Source organism: Rhinolophus sinicus, chromosome 1 (assembly GCF_057876585.1).
Source record: "Rhinolophus sinicus isolate RSI-liver-muscle chromosome 1, RSI-T2T, whole genome shotgun sequence".
NCBI classification, from domain to species: domain Eukaryota; kingdom Metazoa; phylum Chordata; class Mammalia; order Chiroptera; family Rhinolophidae; genus Rhinolophus; species Rhinolophus sinicus.
This window is the reverse complement of record NC_142501.1, coordinates 31,889,266-31,909,973: the sequence shown is the minus strand read 5'-3', so window position 1 is coordinate 31,909,973 and position 20,708 is coordinate 31,889,266. Positions and strand designations below refer to the sequence as shown.

Genomic DNA, 20,708 nt, shown 5'->3' with positions numbered 1-20,708 from the left:
AGCACACGCAGGGCACGTGATGCTCGCCCCGCGCCGGCTTCGTACGGCGCCTGGAGATGTTACAGGCGCTTTAGCAAAGTCCCACACGCTGAGCTCTGACCAGGCGTCAACGGCCTTGTTATCGCGGTGTCGAGTTCACCGGGCACGAAAGGTGTTCCTGCTTCGCCGAGACCGTGGACCAGCCGGCTCCCCTGGGTTACGCACCAAGCGACACAACCAGTAGGACTGTGGTCGGTACCTGGACATAAGGACCGTAAAACCCGAGTTTCTCCCCTTCCGGCGGCCGGCCAAACCGGCAAACAAAGTCTAAGAACTTTTTTCAATTTTTTTTTAACAACTGTATAAGCAGCTTCCTCTGGGATTGTCTACAAGTAAGGCCCTTAAAAAAGGAATTTCCCCAGCCACTCGTTCTGTTATGTAAAATTCCTGTATTGCTAGTGTTTTAGACATGAGTGTTATGTGGCTTTAAATACAGTTAAATTCAAATTAGTTTTCCTTTGAGGAATTCGGAGTACTCTAGAGCAGTGGTCCCCAAACTTTTTTGAGGAAATATTCGCATTAATAAAACTTGAGCCTGCATTCCCGATATACAGATAACTGTAAATTACATATACATTATAACAAACAAAATAGTAATATTAGAAGACTGGAAAAACTGAATATAAATGAACTCTGGTACTGTCTTCCTGCAGGCAGCCCAGTTCAGTATTGCTGCTCTGTGTATCAACCAGAACTGTTGATTGATTGCTCATACAAAAGCTTTCCTAAGCAGGAAAGTTGCTTTCTTTGGGAAAGTTGTTTCTTTCCATTGATGACATAATTTAAACCGGAAATAGAGATTTTTGTGAATAATCCCTACTTTATCCCGAAGGCGTTAATGTCGTGGCACATACCAATAAATACTCAACCAGGACCAACGTCTGTGAATCTTTCCTTCTCCCACCATCATCTTTTTTGTGGTGAACATGTATCATTCAAGATTCAAGTCTAATGACTTGAAGTGCTTCCCAAATTTAGTTCCTTAGCATTTTGTTCATTTATTGTGCAACACTTACTGTATGTGTTTCTACATTATCTTTTGTTCTACTCCCTCTCTCTGCCAATCTCACCCTATGGTCCAACACAACACACCCATACACATACTCCATTCACACACCTAAATTATGAGCTCCGTAATGGCAAAGGTTATGGCTTTGTCATGTTTGTACTCTAGTACCAGAAGAGCGAATGGCGTTTATTCATGGATAGTGTATGCTCAACAAATACTCTTTTACTGATTATATAAATAACTGCATTACTGATGGAGGTAAATAAAAAAACACAACTCAAATTAAAACAACTATTTGGTAAAGTATTAATATTGCCCATATATTGCTCATTGTGTGCAGGTAAATAATAACTGATAACTACTTTGCTCTAAAGAATGTATAGTTCCTGTTCATTTGTATTCTGAGTTCTAAAAGTATTATGTATCATGATTAACTGGCTTCAAAGTTCAGTTACTATTAGAAGACAGATTAATACAACTAACATAGTTAACCACATTAGAAGACTAAAAGAAAAATATCAATATGTAAAAAATTTTAGATCGAATTCAACATTCATTCATGATAAACTTCTAGATATTAGAAATAGAAGGGACCTAATAGAAGATCCTAAAGAAACATCACACCTAATAATGAAACACAAAGTATTCCCTATTAGGTCGGGTACAAGTGAGTGCTGAAAGGAAAAGGGAGGGAAGTAGGCAGGGAGAGCCTCAGGCGGTAATGCTGGCCTGATACTTCTAAAAGGGTGAGAAATAAAGAAAATTGCATAGAAAGAGACTCAGACTACAGTGCAAATCTGAAAAAGTCTTGTCCAAGCAAGTGTCTTGCCTAACTCACTAATACTCACATTACATTGGTGAGATCTGGGACAAGTGACCACACATAGCCACAAGAGGGTTTGGAAAATATAGTCTAGCTGGGCAACATGTCAGGAAGACCAGGAGAATAATTTGAGTGTGCCAAAGTCTCAGACAGTTACCTTTTTTGATTTCTTTTCTTCCCTTTGAGTTACATCTTTTCTACTGCACTCAGTGTTTTTCCCAGTTTTTTTTTTAACTGTTCTGAGTCAATTATTTCTTACTGTTTCAAATGTTCTTTTCATATATCATTTATTAACCTAAAAAGTCACAGAGGCAGCAAGCATTTATTTGAGATTAAAAAATTGCAATTCTGGGAAGCAGTGATTCAGGCAGATACCGCAACAGTGTTACAATTAGGAAATGAAAGCAAGGGTATTTATGTCAAAAGGAGGGGCAGTAATTACATGAATAGAAGAACAGATTTTCTATGGGTGTTAAGTCGAGGAAGAAATTTGTATAGGTACACATAAACTAAGTTATTCTTTAGCTATACATGGTGGTACTAATTCTAAAGAATGTTTTTAATTTTCAGTGTGGTAGTCAGGATGTATACTTTCCTGTTAGTTTTGCAAACACTTATTTGGAATACAGTGTTGCTTTGGCTCAGTCCAAAGGTTATTTTGACCATTTCGAACATTCCGAAGGTTTGAGGAGTAAGACATGCAAGCAATTCCTCTGGGATGCTGGCTCCAACTCTGTTTTGTAGTGGCTCCATTTATATTCTTTTTCACACATTCATGCTTTGACTTTTATTCAGTTTTTTCCCTTAACTCTGCCTTTGTATCTCCATTTGTTTTCACATTGTTATTATTATTATTATTATTTTGGTCTCTTGTTATAGAGTTCATCTTTTCATGTTTTTAGAGAGTATCGGGAAATTTTTACACATTTCATCTTTTTTCAGTAATTATTTGTCATTTATGTTTATGTTTATTTTGTTTAAAAACAATGCATTTTTTAAAGGAAAGATCCCACGTCACTCATCAGCAGATGGTGGCAGTTGCATTAATTTGCTCTGTTACTTGTATAAGAGCAGTGCCAGTGTATTCTTTTTGATTCTCCTCTGTTATTACAAAGTGTTTTGGTTATGTATTTAGAACTTTAGCTAGAAGAATGAATATTAGTTTATGATTTTGAAATGAAATCAGCTGCTTGTAGGGTGAGAAATCTCAAATTATATGTCAAATCAAAGACAGGAGACGTAACATGAATACTTTTGGTTCTGCTTCTACCCTAGAAAGATCAGATGTCATGGTTTTGTGCATAGAGGTAGATAGAGATACAGATAGTTTGATGGGATAAAATGAGATCCCCCTACCCCATCACCTACACTTGCCTGAGAGGAAATATTACATTGTCAGAAAAGAATCCATTAGAGCTGGTACCATTTTCCCTAAATGATTCATAAAGAGTGATTCTAAACTAAAGTGATAGTTCTAGTAATGTGGACATGCTCGGGGGGAAAAATCAGAAGATCCATATCCAGGAATTCAAGTGTTTTTTTTCCCCCAAAAGAATAGAGTCAAAGTCAGTATGAAGATTATACCTTCCTCATGTAATGCTAGGTCATGTTGTGTTGGGAAGAAAATTAATACTCATGGAAGAGAGTTGCCCTTGTTCTTAACGTTAATCAGGTGAAAAATGGCAGCAGTGCTCACTGATGGAGAGATCAATCTGGAATCACATCACTCACCATCTTTAGCTCATAAAACCAGAGCCCACAGTGCCACTGGAAAATTCCTGTGTTTCTCTGGCAAAACCCAGGCCAAGGAAAACTCCATCACCATCTGGACAAAGCTTGTGTGATTAACCACACACAATGATGTGGTTCCTTTCTCATGTCGGGAGAAATTGAATTTCCCTAAGAAAATAGGTGGGGACTCCTAGAAGGTGAAGGGTTAAGCAAGGTCTGCAGGAGGAAGGTTAAAGTTTGAGGAAATAGAGTTCCAAATAAGTGGCGGCCATCTGAAGGCCTAAATCTGAGGGCTTTCCCTCCCTCTCTCCATCAGGTGGTACAAGAAAAAGTCACAACTCCTAGGTTCTTCTATTTTGTACTTATTGGGAGTGCTTATTTAACTCTTCTATAAAAATAGCTGCTTCAATGGCCATCGTAGCTCAAACAGATAGGAAGTCACCAAGAAGCAAACAGGAAAGAGTAAATCCCTTTTGCCTCTCCAGTGTTGTAGTTTCCCTGTCGTGCCTCCTGCTGGAAGAGCCTAACATGGACCAGCCTTGAGAAGCAAAAATGTGGTTTGCAGAGTCCAGGCCCCACCACCACAAGCAAAGGAATGAAAAGGTGAGGTGAAGCTGAGTTACAGTATCTGGCCCAAGGATTTACAACAAGGCAAATAGAAAATATACTTAAGTGTGTTTATGTCATTGGTGAAGGATCTAAAGGAAAATGGCAGCTTTTTTAAAAAATTATTTTCAGGTGTACATACAAAACAATGTAATAGTTGTTAGACATTTACACTCCTATAACCCCCCTTCTCCAATCTTCTACCCCTCTGATATCCTATATAGTTGTTACAGTTCCACTGATGCTATTCTATTCCTTATGCTGTACTCCACAATATATATGAAATTATAGGGAGCTTTTTTTTTTTTTTTTAAGATTTTATTGGGGAAGGGGAACAGGACTTTATTGGAGAGCAGTGTGTACTTCCAAGACTTTTTTTCCAAGTCAAGTTGTTGTCCTTTCAGTCTTAGTTTTGGAGGGCGCAGCTCAGCTCCAGGTCTAGTTGCTGTTGCTAGTTGCAGGGGGCACTGCCCGCCATCCCTTGCATGACTCGGGGAATCGAACTGGCAACCTTGTGGTTGAGAGTCCGCTTTCCAAGCGACTGAACCATCAGGGAGCTCAGCGGCAGCTCAGCAGGTGCCGTGTTCAATCTTAGTTGCAGGGGGCCGAGCCCACTATCCGTTGTGGGACTCCAGGAGTTGAACTGGCAACCTTGTGGTTGAGAGCCCACTGGCCCATATGGGAATCAAACCGGCAGCCTTCGGAGTTAGGAGCACGGAGCCCCAACCACCTGAGCCACCGAGCCGGTCCCACATAGGTAGCTTCTTAATTGACATACTTCCCACCTTCCACACACATGTCCAATCTGCTGTATTTCCTTTTGACACCACCATTTACCAAGGCACCATTAGAGAGTAATCTTTGCTTCTTGTTTTTCATACCGTGTGTTCAATTAATTATCAACTTGTGTCAATTCTACTGCTTAAAGAACTTCTCCATGAATACTGTCACTCACAGAGTTTAGGAATACATTTTTTTTAATTGGCATCAGGTGTGCAGAACAACATAGTGATAGGAATACATGATTTTTCACATCATCTAATACTAACACACTTCTACCATGTTTACCCAAAAATAAGACCTAGCTGGACAATCAGCTCTGCGTCTTTTGGAGCAAAAATTCATGTAAGACCCGGTCTTATTTTACTATAAGTAAATCGTTTTTTCTTATAGTAAAATAAGACCGGGCCTTACATGAATTTTTGCTCCAAAAGACACATTAGAGCTGATTGTCTGGCTAGGTCTTATTTTTGGGGAAACACAGTAAGTGGTATTTCTGTCTCTAGTTGCATCTCTCTTTAGTAATTCTCACCCCAAGCTGTATAATAATATCATCTGGGAAACTGTAAAATAACTCATTCTCAAGGATCCTGATTTAATTGGTTTGGACTGGAGTCTGGGGATCAATATTTTAAAAACTCCCTGTGTAGTTCTAAAATGCAGCTCGCTTTGAGACCCATTATTTTAGTGTGTCCTTCATGGTATTAATATTGAATTATTTTATTATTATTTTGTGGCATGAAAATCCAATAATGTCAGTCCATTACCCCAAGTTCCTCAGTGCTTATCCATATCAACAGATTATGTATCCAACTGGCATGCCCATGGGTCTTGGTCTGCTTTCCACATACTTCTCCAACTCTTGTTAGTTCTTCTTCCTAACACTCTCATTGAACTGTCCACTTCTAATTTCATTTTCCAACAATGCTGAGGCTCTTGCAATTTCCTGAATGTAAGATATTCTCTCACTTATCCATATTTTTTATTCCTTTCAGGAAGGGAACCTCACTCAAACCACAGCAAATTTTAATCACATGGTTAAAAACACAAAATGGAACTTTAATGTGTTAAAGCATCCTTCAAAACGTTACTCTTTGTGGTGTCAATTATATGAAAAATTGTGAATGCATAGACAAAAAGCTGAAAGAAATTCATTAAGATGTTAACTATGGTTGTCACTTGGTGGTGTGGTTATAGATTTTATTTTCTTTATCACTTTTCTGTGATTTAGAAATCTTCTACAATGGAATATATTACACTTTGAACAGAAAAAAAATTATTGGCAAAATTATTTATGTATTTTTAAAACACCAGATATATCTCCATATGTAAAAGTCTTTGATTCCTGCATTAGTATAGAAGTGTTTAAAAAATAGGATAGTGAAAAACGCTAACAGTTGCTTAAAACAAGAGTTTTTGCTCCAGTCATACACACAAACATATATTTTTAGCCACTAGATGGCCATCCATTCACATGTATTGCCCTGTATATAACTTGCTAAAACACCTTTGTAGGGATTGTGCATCATGGTCTTTATAAATATTTTTATTTTTCAACTAACAATTATACTACTTACATTTAGAAGATATTTCGTTACACACTAAGAAAATTGTTGGTTTTAATTATCTAAAACTTCAATCAATTTCCTTTTATACACCTCACGTTTATTGGATCATCCCAACCAGTTCTATTCTAATCAGCCCTACCTCACTACTTAAAAGGTGGCAGAAACTCCCTTCAGCCTTGAATTTCGTTTTGTATTTATTTGTGATTTAGACCTTTTAGGCTTGCAGATGACACCCACGATACTTAGTCTGGTTGGTGTTATTCAAGGCGGAGGAGACAGCCACCTTCCATCTGTGTATGCCAACTCTGCATTGGCAGAGGCCTAAGAATTAGGTCAAATGGAATCAAACTTCCCAAAGAGAAGGCATATTCCTGGAAAGGGGAGCATATCCTGATGGCATATCTGTGGAAGAATGATTTTAAATCTTGTCCAAAATAATATATTCAGGGATATTGAAGAATATTCCTAAGATTTTAGAGGATAATAATAGATCCTTGACAAGATTTCAAAATTTAACTTGCCCAGTTTTTCACTGCTGTTTGCAAATAGCTTATTACACGAATCAAAGAAATCTCAAATCCTCTTTATAGTTTTCTCCTCTATTCCTTTCTTTCCAAAATCAGATTGCTTGTGAAAAATTATTCCTCTCTGTGTTTCACTTTAGTTAGATGATGACTTATCCTCCTGGCATTACACTTTCAATTTACAATAAACAGTACTCAGGGAATGAGTCAATTTGGTAGACTCAGAGCTGTTTTTCTGCCAGATCAACTGGGCCTTTTGATTTCAAACACGTGAGGTGCATTTCTAATGTCTAAGTTTAAGGGTTGAATATTATATTCAAGGACAATCACTCTATATTAGAAAATAATATATAAGCACATTGTAATTTTTCATAATTTTTCTGATTTAAAAATTACGTTTTGTACAATTTATGAAAGACTAAAAGCTCAAAGAAAGAAAATTAAAATCACTCGCAATTTCTCTATTCAAGGCAAGTGTCCTATAAGCGGCTTTAAAACCAATTATGAAGGTTTGTATTTAGAGAAGCAAGTCTAGAATTTCTGCATTCTTATTTTCCTTAGTGAACTTTTATTATTTAAGTTCTGTTGCTAGTGCAAATGATTTTAAGACAGTAGTAAAAAGTACAATGTGTTTTGGTCTTAAACTAGATGTCAACTTATATTTAAAAACAAACCACTTTTCTGAATTAATTTTCTTTATATCATGTCTAGGTTAAATATTTTTCTTAATTTATGTTAACACTTAGGGCTACAAATGAACTCTGAGGCAGAAACTGTAGCTATTTGACTGAATCAATCTTTCTTAGGATAATAGAAACTCCAAATGCTGTTCTTGCTGCTCTACAATTTTCTGTGGGGCCTCAGCAAGTTAATTATCTTCTTTGTGTGTTTAATCCTCTTAGAGTGCAGCCCTCATCACTTCGGGGAGCTATGCCATTCTGAGGATGAATGTTTCTCTTTATCCTCTGTGTATAGAAATGAAAGAAAAGAGAATTAAAATAAGAGAACAGGGAACCTATGTTTTGCATCGAACTAAGAAATATGGGTTCAATGTCCAGAGAATTCAAAATGTCTGCCTCTGTCTTTTAGTACATTTCAGAGCATAATTTGAATTTTAAAATAAGATTAGAAGTCAATATTCAAAATGAATATTGGTTGCTTTTCAATTATTTTCCTCATCTATCAAACAAACTTAAAAATAACACCATCTGTGCCTAATGGTTGCTATTTGGTGTGAGTATAAAGTGAATTTTAAAATACATGGAATTATAGATTTCTTTTCAAAACATTTCATATAAATTCATTTAAAGAACATTTGTGGAACACTGAGATAGATTAATAAGACACAGCCTTCACTTAAGAGTCCTTAAGTGAAAGAGTCAGAAATGTGTGGAGTTACAATGTATCAAAAAATTATTGATTTAGTGCTGCTGTGTTCTAGGCAGTGCCTTAAAGCTTAGGGATAGAGCAGTGAACAAAACACAAACAGGTCACTGATATGTAGTATATAAACCAAAAGCAACAAAAGAACAAGACAAACAAATGAGAAACAGAAACTCATAGACACAGACAATGGTTTGGTGGTTACCAGAGGGTAAGGGGTTGGGGGGTGGGGGGTGGGAGGTGAGGGTAAGGGGGATCGAATATATGGTGATGGAAGGAGAACTGACTCTGGGTGATGAACACACAATGGGATTTATAGATGATGTAATACAGAATTGTACACCTGAAATCTATGTAATTTTACTAACAATTGTCACCCCAATAAATTTAATAAAACAAAAACACACACACACACACACACACACACACACACACACAGGGCTGGCCCGGTGGCTCAGGAAGTTGGAGCTCCATACTCCTAATGCTGAAGGCTGCTTGTTCGATTTCCACATGGGCCAGTGGGTTCTCAACCACAAGGTTGCCGGTTTGATTCCTCAACTCCCATAAGGGATGGTGGGCTGCGCCCCCTGCAACTAAGATTAAACACCGCACCTTGATCTGAGGGGCTGCTGAGCTCCCAAGTGGCTCATGTGGTTGGAGTGCGGTCTCTCAACAACAAAGCTTGCCAGTTCGACTCCCCCTGCAACTAACAATGGCAACTGGACCTGGAGCTGAGCTGCGCCCTTCACAACTAATATTGAAAGGACAACAACTTGACTTGGAAAAAGTCCTGGAAGTACACACTGTTCCCCAATAAAGTCCTGTTCCCCTTTCCCAATAAAATCTTAAAAACAAACAAACAACAACAAAAATACAAACACTTTGCTGTAACGGAGCTTAATTTTAGTAGGGGCAGACAGAGTAGATAATCAAATAAATATATGGTGTAGAACATGAGATGAGCGTTGTGGAGAAACATAGTGGTATATAAGGAGTGTCATTGATAAAGTCACAGTTTAGCAAAGTCTTGAAGGTAATACGGGAATAAACCATGGGGTTACCAACGTGAACATTTTAGGGGAAGGGAAGAGCAAAGAGGCCACCAAAGCTTGAGTGGAGTGATCATGATGGAGATTGATAGGAAAAGAAGTGAGAAAGGTAATGGGACGAGGGGTGGAAGAGGTCATATAGGTCTTTGTGACCATTGTAAGGATTTTGGCTACTACTTAGAGTGAGATGAAAGCCAACTGCAGTTTTGAACAAAAGAGTGAGATAATCTGAGATTAACTCAGGGACACAAATTAGGAGGATATTGCAGTAATGCCCAGGACAGATGATAGAAACCTGTACTAGAGTGGTAGCAGTGGAGGTGATAAGAGGCGATCAGATTCTCAATATATTTTGAGGGAAAAGCTGACAAAATATGCCGATGGATTGTATGAGGACTGTGAGAAAGTCAAGTCTTTTTTAAAAATAAATACACATTTATTAAATGCATATATTATGTCGTGAAAAATATAGCTCCTATCCTGCTTTGACTGCCGTTGGTTCCAGCAACTTCCTTGAGGTTGGTTTTTAGTTTTCTAAAACCTACTTACTTACAGTTTTATGTGTTTCTTTTTCATCTCTTTTATCACTTACTTGTCCTGCTAAGTCTTTATCCTACATCAAAACTTTGCAATTCTGATGGAATACAATTCAGAACATGGGGATCTACCTTTTGTCAGAAAAGACAATGTAACTTAAAATCCTTACTCATCAAATTATCCCTGGAAAACAATAAACAAACTCTCTTCTTATTTTATACCCAGATTATGTAATAAACATTGAAGACCCTTCTTTTCATGTGTATTTCTACAATTTTCACAGAAGAGAACATGCCCCAATGCTTCATTCTTTAATCTTATCACACTAAGCAAACACAACTGAAAATGTATTCAATCTTTCCCCAATAAGAGACAGCCCAGCTACTATAAAAAAAAGAAAAGAAAAAGTCCTCTGAGAACAAACCATTTTTGTGCTTCTTTCCCTGTGAAGTGAATGCTTTGCTCAGAGGAAAATTTTGTTACTATTTGGTTGGTCCATAGATGGGGGGATGGCATCATGTAAAAGAACCTGTATTATAATAGTTTCTCTGGGCTTCCACAACAAAGTACAGCAAATTGAGGAGCTTAAAACAACAGAAATTTATTTTCTCACAGCTCTGGACGCGGGAAATCTAAAATCAGTGTGTTGGCAAGGGCACAGCTCCCTGTGAAGTTTTTAGGGAAGAATCTGTTTCATGTCTTTTTCTTAGCTTCTGGCTGATATTGTCAGCAATCCTTGGCAGTCCTTGGCTGGAAATCCATCACTCCAGTCTCTGCCTCTGTCTTTATGTGGTGTTCTCTCGGTGTGTCTTGTGTTTCAGATTACAGGTTTGTCACAAAAGGATGTAATTCAGGAACAGCCAGATGGAAAGATGCACAGGGTAAGGTCTGTGGGAAGGCATGAAGAGTTTCCGTGCCCTTTCCCGGCATGCCACTCTCCCCCGCACCTCCACATGTTCATCAGCCTGGAAGCTCCAGAGTCAAGATTTTTGGTCCAAGTACTCATATTTTTAGTTAATGAAAGACTGAGTTGATAATTTTATACTGTGACATAGCCCATATAATTTCTTTAACACCAAAATCAATACATTTCTGCCAAAAAAGATTTATTTCCTTTCTAAGCCCTACTAATGTCACATTCCATATAATTGGTTAGGACTCCTGTAATCTTCAATCAAGAAAAACACAAGAAACCTTTGTTCTGTAATGACTGTCAGACTTCAATATTCTGCCACAGATCCCACCGGACCTTTTGGATCAATGTCAAGGCACCAGATTATTCACCAGACCAGGATACAAATTTGGAAATGAGCCAAGTGGAAGACCATCTCCATCTATTACATTTAATAAAGGTAATTCAAAATTTTGGTTGCCTCATTCAAATGGTGCAATGTCCTACCTGTTTCTGAGTGAGCCGGAAAGGCATTCATTACCTGCACAATGCTTGCCCGGGGGAGTATTATTTGGCAGACCTCTCATGGAAGCAAACCTTGTCTAAACCATCCAGGTATGACTGAGGCCTACCAATTCAGTTTCTGTCATGGCTCCCGCAGCAGCTTAAGGCTTTCCTTTCTCCTGCCATGGCTGGTTTGGCAATTCATTCGGGTTTAAACCTGAACGTGGTACTCTCCGTGAGTAGAGGTCACTGGGGATGGCAGAGGCAAAGGAAGTGAGGAGGGACTGCCACCTTATTCCTAGTTGTTCCTTTTTATAGATTCACCTTTTTATATCACTTTTTTAAATATTCAGAAGCCATCACCAACTTTACAAATTTTTTAAACCAGAGGCACTGGGACACATCACTTCTACTGCCACTGTTATATCTGGGCCCGAGGAAGTGTCAGCATTCATTTAAGAAATACTCCCTGAGTCCTTGAATCGATACTTATTTTCCTGGAGCTAAGGATTCGGTAGAACAAAGAACAAGGGTTCCACTTTCATGGTACTTACATTCTGTCGGGAGAGACAAACAATAAACAAGCACATACGTTAATTAAATAATTTCCCCAAATGATAAGGACTGTGAAAAATAAACAGGGTGATATGTCATCAAGTTACTCTCATAGGGGGTGGGTAGGATGGAAAGGCTTCTTTAGAATGAGTCGACAGAGAGATGACATTTGACATGAAACCTGGAAAATGAGAAGGAAACTGTCATCTTCATAAACATTCATTTAAAGTCCAGTGTGTATAAACTTGGTATTAGGTATTGGGAAAAGGGTACTGAGAGAAAAATATAAATATGAAATATCCAAAATTCACAATAGAAGTGTTAAAAAAAAAAAGAGAGGTAAACAAAATGCCAACGTAGTACAGAAAGGCAGTGACAATTCTCACTCAAGTATTTGGGAAGATTTGAAAGATGGGCTTCACAGATGAAGTGACAGTTGAGCGTGGCAATAATAATAATGGCTCACAGTCATCACCCGTCTATGAGTCAGCCACTGTGCTAATGGGATTTATAGGAATCCTCTCATTTCATCCTGTTAACCCTAAAAGGCAGATGCTATTAATTATTCTCATCTCACAATAAATACATGAACTGGGATATGAATTAAGTATAGAATTCATTCTATACACATACTATGCACCTAAATAAGAGAATCAGTTGGTTAGCTAAGTTGTTCTCTTTGTAACTTACATTTTTGGTGTTGTGTATTATATAAGTAAATCTCACCACATAATTCTGTATCAATTATAGTATCATTCCATAATATATACACATAATAAAAACATTTAAAATGATGAGGGAAATGTCAATGCTCTCCAAACTTAAGAATGGACAAGTTATTAAAATAAAGTGCATCACGTGTATCTTGGTTTGCTAGCTTATAAACAGAATTTTATTTTATTTATTTCACCCGAAATTGATGTTATAAAGTACATGCATATGTGTAGACAAAAAGGGACAGTGAATCACTTTTTAAATTCTTTCCCTGTAAACTCGTAAAGCCACCAAAAGGTTTATAACCTGGCTATGGTGCTAGCAGATAGAATTTGGACTCGTACTGGATACCTATTATGTGAGTTTTAGGCTCGGGCAAATGCTTTCTTGGGAAAACAAGATGATAGTTTGTATAATTTGTATTTGAAAGGAAATAACACTGGCACGTATTATCTGTTCTTTTGTCTTTTATGAAACAGTAATATATTTGTGACCCTGGATATGTAAGAATGTCACATGTTGATTTCTTTGTTGTTTTCTGCCTGTGATAAATGAGAGATGATTCTAAAAGTTACGTTCTGCCATATTTTAGGTAGTGATGCTGAGTCAAAGATAAGACTATATTAAATTTTGAAAACGAGACATTGAGTATTAATTTTGAAGGTCTCTGGTTTAAGTTTACTTCAGTGCAGATTGTAATTTTTTTCAATCTTTTAAAATTTATGTTCTTGCAGAAATAAACTAAGGAACGCAGTTCATATTCTAGGAAATTGATGTTCACTTCTAAAAACTGGCCATCTCAGCAGAAAATACATAAACTGAATAACATTGTTTGTTTCATTATCTCACTTTTGTAAGACTTATTTTTTGAAGACGTGTTAGAGAGTTTTTTGTTTGTTTTACATTTATCCCCTCTTCAAAAGCTGGGACAAAAATATGACATGTTGACAAGGGTATAGATTTGATTATCAATCAGATTTAACCTAGAAACTCCTATGGGATCTAATTTGATATTGTTATGCATGAAATTATATACGTGGTATGCATTATTACATTATGTATACAATTATTATGTAATTCATATTAAATAGCACATTATATATAGTACATATATATGCAATGCATATATAATGCATACTTATATACATATATCACAATATATGATATAATGTGGAGTGATTTGATATTATAATGTATAAAAACAATTTCCTTGTATCTTTAACCCTCTGGGGAGAAATAGAAAAAAAGTTACACTGATTAGAATTGGAGACATATGGGTTGACATTTGGATTATGTGGATGATACAGAATTAACCTACAGATACTAACTTGGTACTTTAGTCCCTGTAACAGATTGTGATTTTTAAAGACAATTGCAATGGCGTCTCCTATCTACAAGCTCTTCAAGACTTACTACTACTGCCCAAAAGGTGGAGTCTAGGTGTCTTCTCTTTGGACCTCAGCAGGCCATTGTGACTGCTTCAAGTAAAGTAAGGTCATAAAAATGTTTGTATCTCCTTGTTTTCTTGGGACATTCATTATTGGAAGAATAATTATGCTCTGAAGAGGCCCAAGAGGGCCACAGTGGGACCCACGTGAAGAGGAACTGAGGCCCCTGGCCACAGCCACAGCTGAACTCCCAGCTGACAACCAGCACTAATTTGCCAGACACATGAACAAGCCATATTGAAAATTGATCCTCCAGCTCCCCATCAGGACACCCCAGCTGACACTATGTGGAACCGAAAGGAGCCACTCAGCTGAGCCCTGTCCAGATTGCAGATTTGTGAGCAAAACAGTTGATTTTTGTTGTTTTAAGCCACTATGTTTTAGTATGGCTTGTTATGAGGCAATAGATAACCGATGTAGTGACTGAAAGTTGCTCTGGAACATGATTTTGGAAAAGAGCTCTGCTTTTAGTCCCTGAAAACGGTTGCCAGTGAATACCAAGTAATTTAAGTATTTCCTGTGTAGATAATGTTATTGGAATCCCATATTCTGACGGTGTTGGCGTGTTAAAGAATTTGCAGCCATATTTGAAAACCTCCGTACCCACGGAGAAGACAATGGAAGCTACAGAAGAAGAGAAATGATCTAAAGTGAGAGGAATATGTGAGAAAAGAAGACCTAGACAAGGTCCCAAGGAACGCTGATATTTGAGGGCTGGGAGAGGAGGAGTCAGCGCACTTGGCAGAAAAGAAGTTATCTGACAAGTAACTGAATGAGCACAGTTTGTAGTAACTAAGAAGCCAAGGAAAGAGAGTGTTTTAAGAATAAGACATCTGTCTGAGTTGATCATGTTTTATTTTTGTTAAAAATTAGAATTAAAAATAAAGATGCTGGGAAGAAAATGTTATGTATTATTAGGGTCGAGATAAAATCAAATTGATTTTACATATGAGTGATATAAAAAGGTAGCTAGCATATATACCAGGCTTTTAAAAGTTTACAAGTACAGTTGAGAAATAAGCTATATGGATAACGGCACAGCAGTATGACAGAGAATATCATTAGATTAGAGAATATATGATAATTCAAAGACAGTTAAGAATTATCTTAGTAAAGTCATTGGAGGTGGGACTCGAGTATTTAGAATGCAGTAGTTAGAATGGCAGAGAGCAACACAGGGATAGAAGGGTGGCAGTGAGCATGAAACGCATGTAGATAGTATGTAATAAATAGCATTTGGAGCCAAGGGAGCTAATATCACCAAAGATCAATAGAATAGCACAAAGAATAAAGATTTGCTGCAAAACTGAAGAGCCTGTGGGAGATCACCTAATAGAAGACCTTTCAAGACATGGACCCACATCTTTCTGGTTGAGTAGCTAAAGGATTAAAAACAAAAAATCTGAAAACAATTGAAACAGGAAATTTTACAGAGAGGTAATCTACATTATCCAGAGATAGTCTGCATGAGTGAAAAACGCATTATCTCTAGAAACTGTTATTTTAAGCATTTCAATATCCAGTGTTTATTAATGATTCTGTTGCTAATGAACCATCGAGTTTGAGCACTACCAAACGAAGTATTTGTTTTTTTTTCATAGCAAAGTTTTATATGACCCAAACTTTCCATGTAATCTTTCAACCCTTTGTGCATATATAAGTTGTTACAACTTTTCTAGCCAGCACTAATCCTAATTTTCCACTCATTTTAACTGTGAAAAAATGATCAGAGAATATTAATTTTTCTAAGTCTAGCATTTCCCCATGTGTTTCATTCTTTTTTTAGATGTCAGAACTAATCTTATTGTCCTTACCTTTTGCTCAGGACTGGGCTGTGATCCTATGACTGGTCTGGCCAAGGAAACTCCAAATTCATTGGCTGCCTTTCAAAAGATCAACAGATGTTCCTGCTAACATTGTTTGTTAATCTCCTGCGTCAAAAGGCATCCAATAGAGATAGAATTAACAACAAACTAGATTTCTAAACCACAGCCTAATGCAGAAGAGAAAGTAAACAATTCCTTTGAATGTGAAGAAACACAAGTCCTTTGAGTAAAGGCTTAAAGTAATACTTTCTTGAGTAAAGTAATATTTTCTTCAAAGTTAAATTCTAATATCTGAAGGGATACACTACCATATCTGTAGCAACCAAAGCAATAATTCTCTATTTACATTGGCCTTTGTAATACATCAATAAGCCTGAAAACTATAATTGCTTGAATGATTTAGATCCTAGCCTAATTATTATATTGATTAAGCCATTTTGTTTTGATTGATTCTAAGCCATACCTTTCTAGAGAGCATGAATTTTCTTTTGAAACACTGGTAAGAGAAACCTTAGATTATTTACTGCTTGCAATCAAAAAGGCCTTCAGTGTTTGCTAAATTATAATATGCTGTATTGGATGGTTAGTCAGATAGTTTTTTTTTAAATGTATTTAACCATCTTATTTATGAAATATATATGTATTATTAGAATTTGTTTTTTAACATTAGAAACCGTTACATTGCTCAAAAGTTTAAAGTATCAGGATGCTGAAGAACAGTATACATGGACATCCATCTTTCTGAGCAGCTGGAAAAGAATTTTAGTTACCTAGGGTTTTGCATTGCCGCAAAGGTCACTCTTATCTGTGACTCCAACTCAGTGACTCATAACTTTGGGACACTTACTGGAGGTTAATATATCCACTCACTAGAATTTCTTATAATGATTCCATCTTTCCATTTAAAATAGTCTTTTCAAATATAAATGCAGAACATCATCAATAAAAGATATAACCTACTAAAGATAATTTTTTACTTTATGAGTTAAACTTAATATTGCTCTAATGATTCAAGATTTTAGAAAATTTTAAGATCATCCTTTTGAACATTAATTCTAATTGTACAAAATGGCATATGGAATGTTTATCATCTTTTTCAAATAACTATTGGGTTAATCTAGGTGCTGTAAAGGAGATGCCATGACAGCAATAAATGGGGAACGATTTTATAGCTGGTATGAAATGGCTGTGCTAAAGAAAATTGGGAGAGAGCCAGAGAGGGCTGGGAGACAGATCAGACCCTGATGCAGATCTGTTCAGAAGACTGGGAAGAAGGAAGTTTGGGTGGGAGCCTTGCAGGCTGCAGTATAGTTAACGGATGGTGCAGCAAAGCTGTTGCTGAGTCGTTGAGCCAAAGTTGGCTGACAAAGGAATCCTTTGTCTCCCTCGGCTGATCTGTGTATTTACTGGCTAGAAGCCACCTGTGAGATGCATGTTCTCAGTTCAAACACTGAGGTGAGTTTAAAGTCCAATAGCTGAGAACCTCACTTTCTCTGTAGTAGGAAATTTGTCAAGCACTTTCTCATGGCAGCCACAACCACCAAATCAGCATGTCCAAACCTGATTTCTGCTCCTAAATCGTGAACTGCCTTCTGGAAAGCTCAATCTGAATGAGCTGCTGACACCTCAAATTCAATGATTCAGTGCATTCCAAATGAACAGTTAGTTCTCCTAACGCATACCACCACTCTCCCAAGGACCAAGGGCAATCTTTACTTCTCTCCTTTGCCTTCCAGATCCAAATACCTAATGAATTCTGTTGATCCAGCCTCTACCCCATTGTTTTCCTTCTGTCTCTTCTGCAAGCGCCAATATTGCTACTTATAATTTTGATCCCCATTATCTTTATGATCCATTATCAACAAACGCCGTGGGCCTGTCGGCAGGTGCCCCCCCCCCCGCCCCCACACCTCTCAGCTCTTCTCTCTAATCCACTTAAAGTGCTGCTGCAACGTTAATCTTTTTGAAGGGCATCCTTGCTTGTATTATTTCTGCTCTTAACAAAAATAAAACAACAACAAAAAAATAAAACCCTTCAATGGCTCCCAATTTCTTATAAAATGAACTTCTGTATCCATTTCCTGTCATTCAAGGGACTCCATCATTAAACTTTAATCTAGCTTTTTAATTTTGTCTCCTAAAATTCCTCTTATACACAATTGTTAAAGTCTTCCTGAATTACAGCAGGGCCACAATTAGGCTGTGAACTTTCCTATCGTCATGAAATTTCCTCTAAGAGTTGCTTTTATTTTCTCAGTCAGTCTTGTCTGTTTTGCATCCAAACCATCCATCACAGCCCAGCTCAAATGTTACTTCCTCCATGGATCTTTCCCCAAATCCCTTAACTGGAAGTACTCTGTTTGCTGACATTTGCTGGAATATAAACTATATAAACTATACTTCTAGCTTATAATGAAATTTGTGTTATGGGAGATGGGGATGAGTGCACATTATCAAAAATGCATAGAAATTGTTTTTATGAGGAAAAATGTATTTTTTGGTTCATGTAAATACTGAATACTGCAAGGAAGGCATAAATTCTGGGCATGCTGAACTAGTAATCTTTAACACTGAAAAATAAAAATTATAAGCTTCAAAAGAAATGTTTTGGTGTCATCAAATACTGGCATACAGTAGGCAGTTATACAGCAAATTTACTGCTAATTGGAGATCACATAATACAGTAAAGCATATGCCATTACAGTATTTCAGTGAGTACTCTAAATTCCAAGCCACAGTATAAAGTAAATATGGCTGAATTATTGTATAGATAACCAAAATACATTAGGAAAAATATTTTATTAAGAACCAGAACAAACTATGAAACACAATAACAAACCTGAACAAATTTCAATATCATAGATGAAGTGTTTGTTGGATATTGGTACCTAGCAGACAAAAAAAAAAAAGGAAAGAAAAAGTAAGTATGTTAGCTTGTATGTGATATTATAGCAATAACTTTGTTGCACTTATCAGTGTTTTGTTGGTAATAAATTTAAATATGAAATGTTTGGGGAATCACTGAAACACTATATTGGATCAGCCTGTGGTATGTGTTTTTTAAGTTTTTGCAAAAAAGATGCCAATAGGAAACAAATGCAAAAATCTGTAATTTTGTTTCCCTCTGTGAACTCCCACAGCACAGTCCTGTACGTCTCTTGCTGCATGTAGCCATTTCATCCTGCTGTTATATCTCCTCTGAACTCCACTGGACTACAATATTCTTGACAGTAAGCTCTATGTTGATTCAGCTTTATATCTTCATTTATTTGCTTGTGGATGAAAGAAAGAAATGGGATGAGCTGAATAGTCAATGAGAAGAAATAGAATGAAAAGTAGAGGTTGATCAGACAGACAAGGCTGAGAGAAGAGCATGTGGGAAAGACATCAAAGCCTGAGACCCATGTTCTGTATATGGAGGAACTGTGAGAAAAGAAGCCGAACTAGTAGAAGCCAAACCATGAGAACCTCACATGTCATGCTAAAGAGTTTGGACTTCGGGCAATGGGAAATCATTCCAGGAAATGAAAAGATAAGACTTGTATTTTAGAAAGATTCTTCTGGCAGAGGAGAGATCAGCTGGGAGTGTGGGAGAAGGGTAACCGTTGTGATGGGGGTGGGGGCGGGGGCGGGGAGTCCAATTAGGAGGAGACTGTTAGTCACAGTGTTTCACAAAGATGTGACTCGGGTTTGTCCTAAAGCCAGAGCAATGGAATGAAGCAAAGGAGAGTGAGTTGATAAATATCAGGAAGCTTTAAACAACAGGACTAGATTGACTGTACACGGGCAGAGAAAGAGAGTGCGTCTAGGATAATTCTTAGATGTTTCAGTGGTGGTGCCATCAGGACAGGAATGCTTTAGGAAGGATAATGAATTCTGTTTGGGGACCTGAGAAGTGGGATAATAATGGTGCGCATAAAGCAAATAGAAGGAATTTGATTCAAGAAATAGCTGGAGAACCAAGAAAGAGTTGTTTATATATTGTGCTGTATATTTCCATAGCTTGGGCCATCATTCTTCCCCACCAATCATGTTTTCAGTCTTTCAGAATCGCTTAATATTCATACTATCTGCGGAAGAGCCTTTTCAGAATTCTCTATTTTTCCCCATATATAAAGGCCTGTTGATCTGGTATGTGTTTCATGTATTTTACTGATCCTACAGAGCCCCTCCCCATCCCTTCTGCTCCACGTATAAAATTTAGAAAAAGACCTCGTAGGCCACTAGGTCGTTCTAACAGGAGATTACTTTTCAACATATAATGAGAATATCTTGAATATTTCAGAACCTTCAAAGAGTAACACTTTTCCTTACATTTTTGTATCAAATTGTGAGACTTTTTGGTAAGCATTAGTATAAAACTTTATAAAATTGAATTTGTAAATTTCTAAACAGCAGTCAAAATCTCCAAAGATAATATTTTCACAAGCAAAAGATGCCACGCCCCTTAAAAAACAATGGATCTCTACCTTTTTAAAGCAGTATATTATCTCTCAGAACAAACAGAGTTGTTTCTAAAGGCAGGACTAGAGGTTTGGATAACAAAGATAGTTGATATTTAAAAGTTAAAAAAACATTCTTGTTTAACTGAACACCTGATTCTTCGTTTGAAAGCAAATGTGCCTGCTTTAAAAAAAGGCAATATTAAATATGATAAACTGACAACCAGTATAAAACAGCACACACACACTGTCTCAACAATTTTACTTTATTTATAAAG

At 37.1% G+C, this 20,708-nt stretch overlaps 1 long non-coding RNA gene across 3 annotated transcripts; it reads left to right on the top strand.

The window, feature by feature from the left end:
* Nucleotides 1–9: 9 nt before the first annotated feature.
* Nucleotides 10–19,651, top strand: LOC148759044 (uncharacterized). 3 transcript variants are annotated; one of them, XR_016021246.1, is made up of 5 exons: nt 10–371; nt 4,088–4,205; nt 10,871–10,930; nt 11,287–11,401; nt 19,129–19,651. It is a non-coding gene; the product is annotated as an uncharacterized LOC148759044 (long non-coding RNA). The 3 variants fall into 3 exon arrangements; XR_016021249.1 differs by lacking the exon at nt 19,129–19,651 and adding an exon at nt 14,055–18,824; XR_016021251.1 differs by lacking the exons at nt 10,871–10,930; nt 19,129–19,651 and adding an exon at nt 14,055–18,824.
* Nucleotides 19,652–20,708: the final 1,057 nt, after the last annotated feature.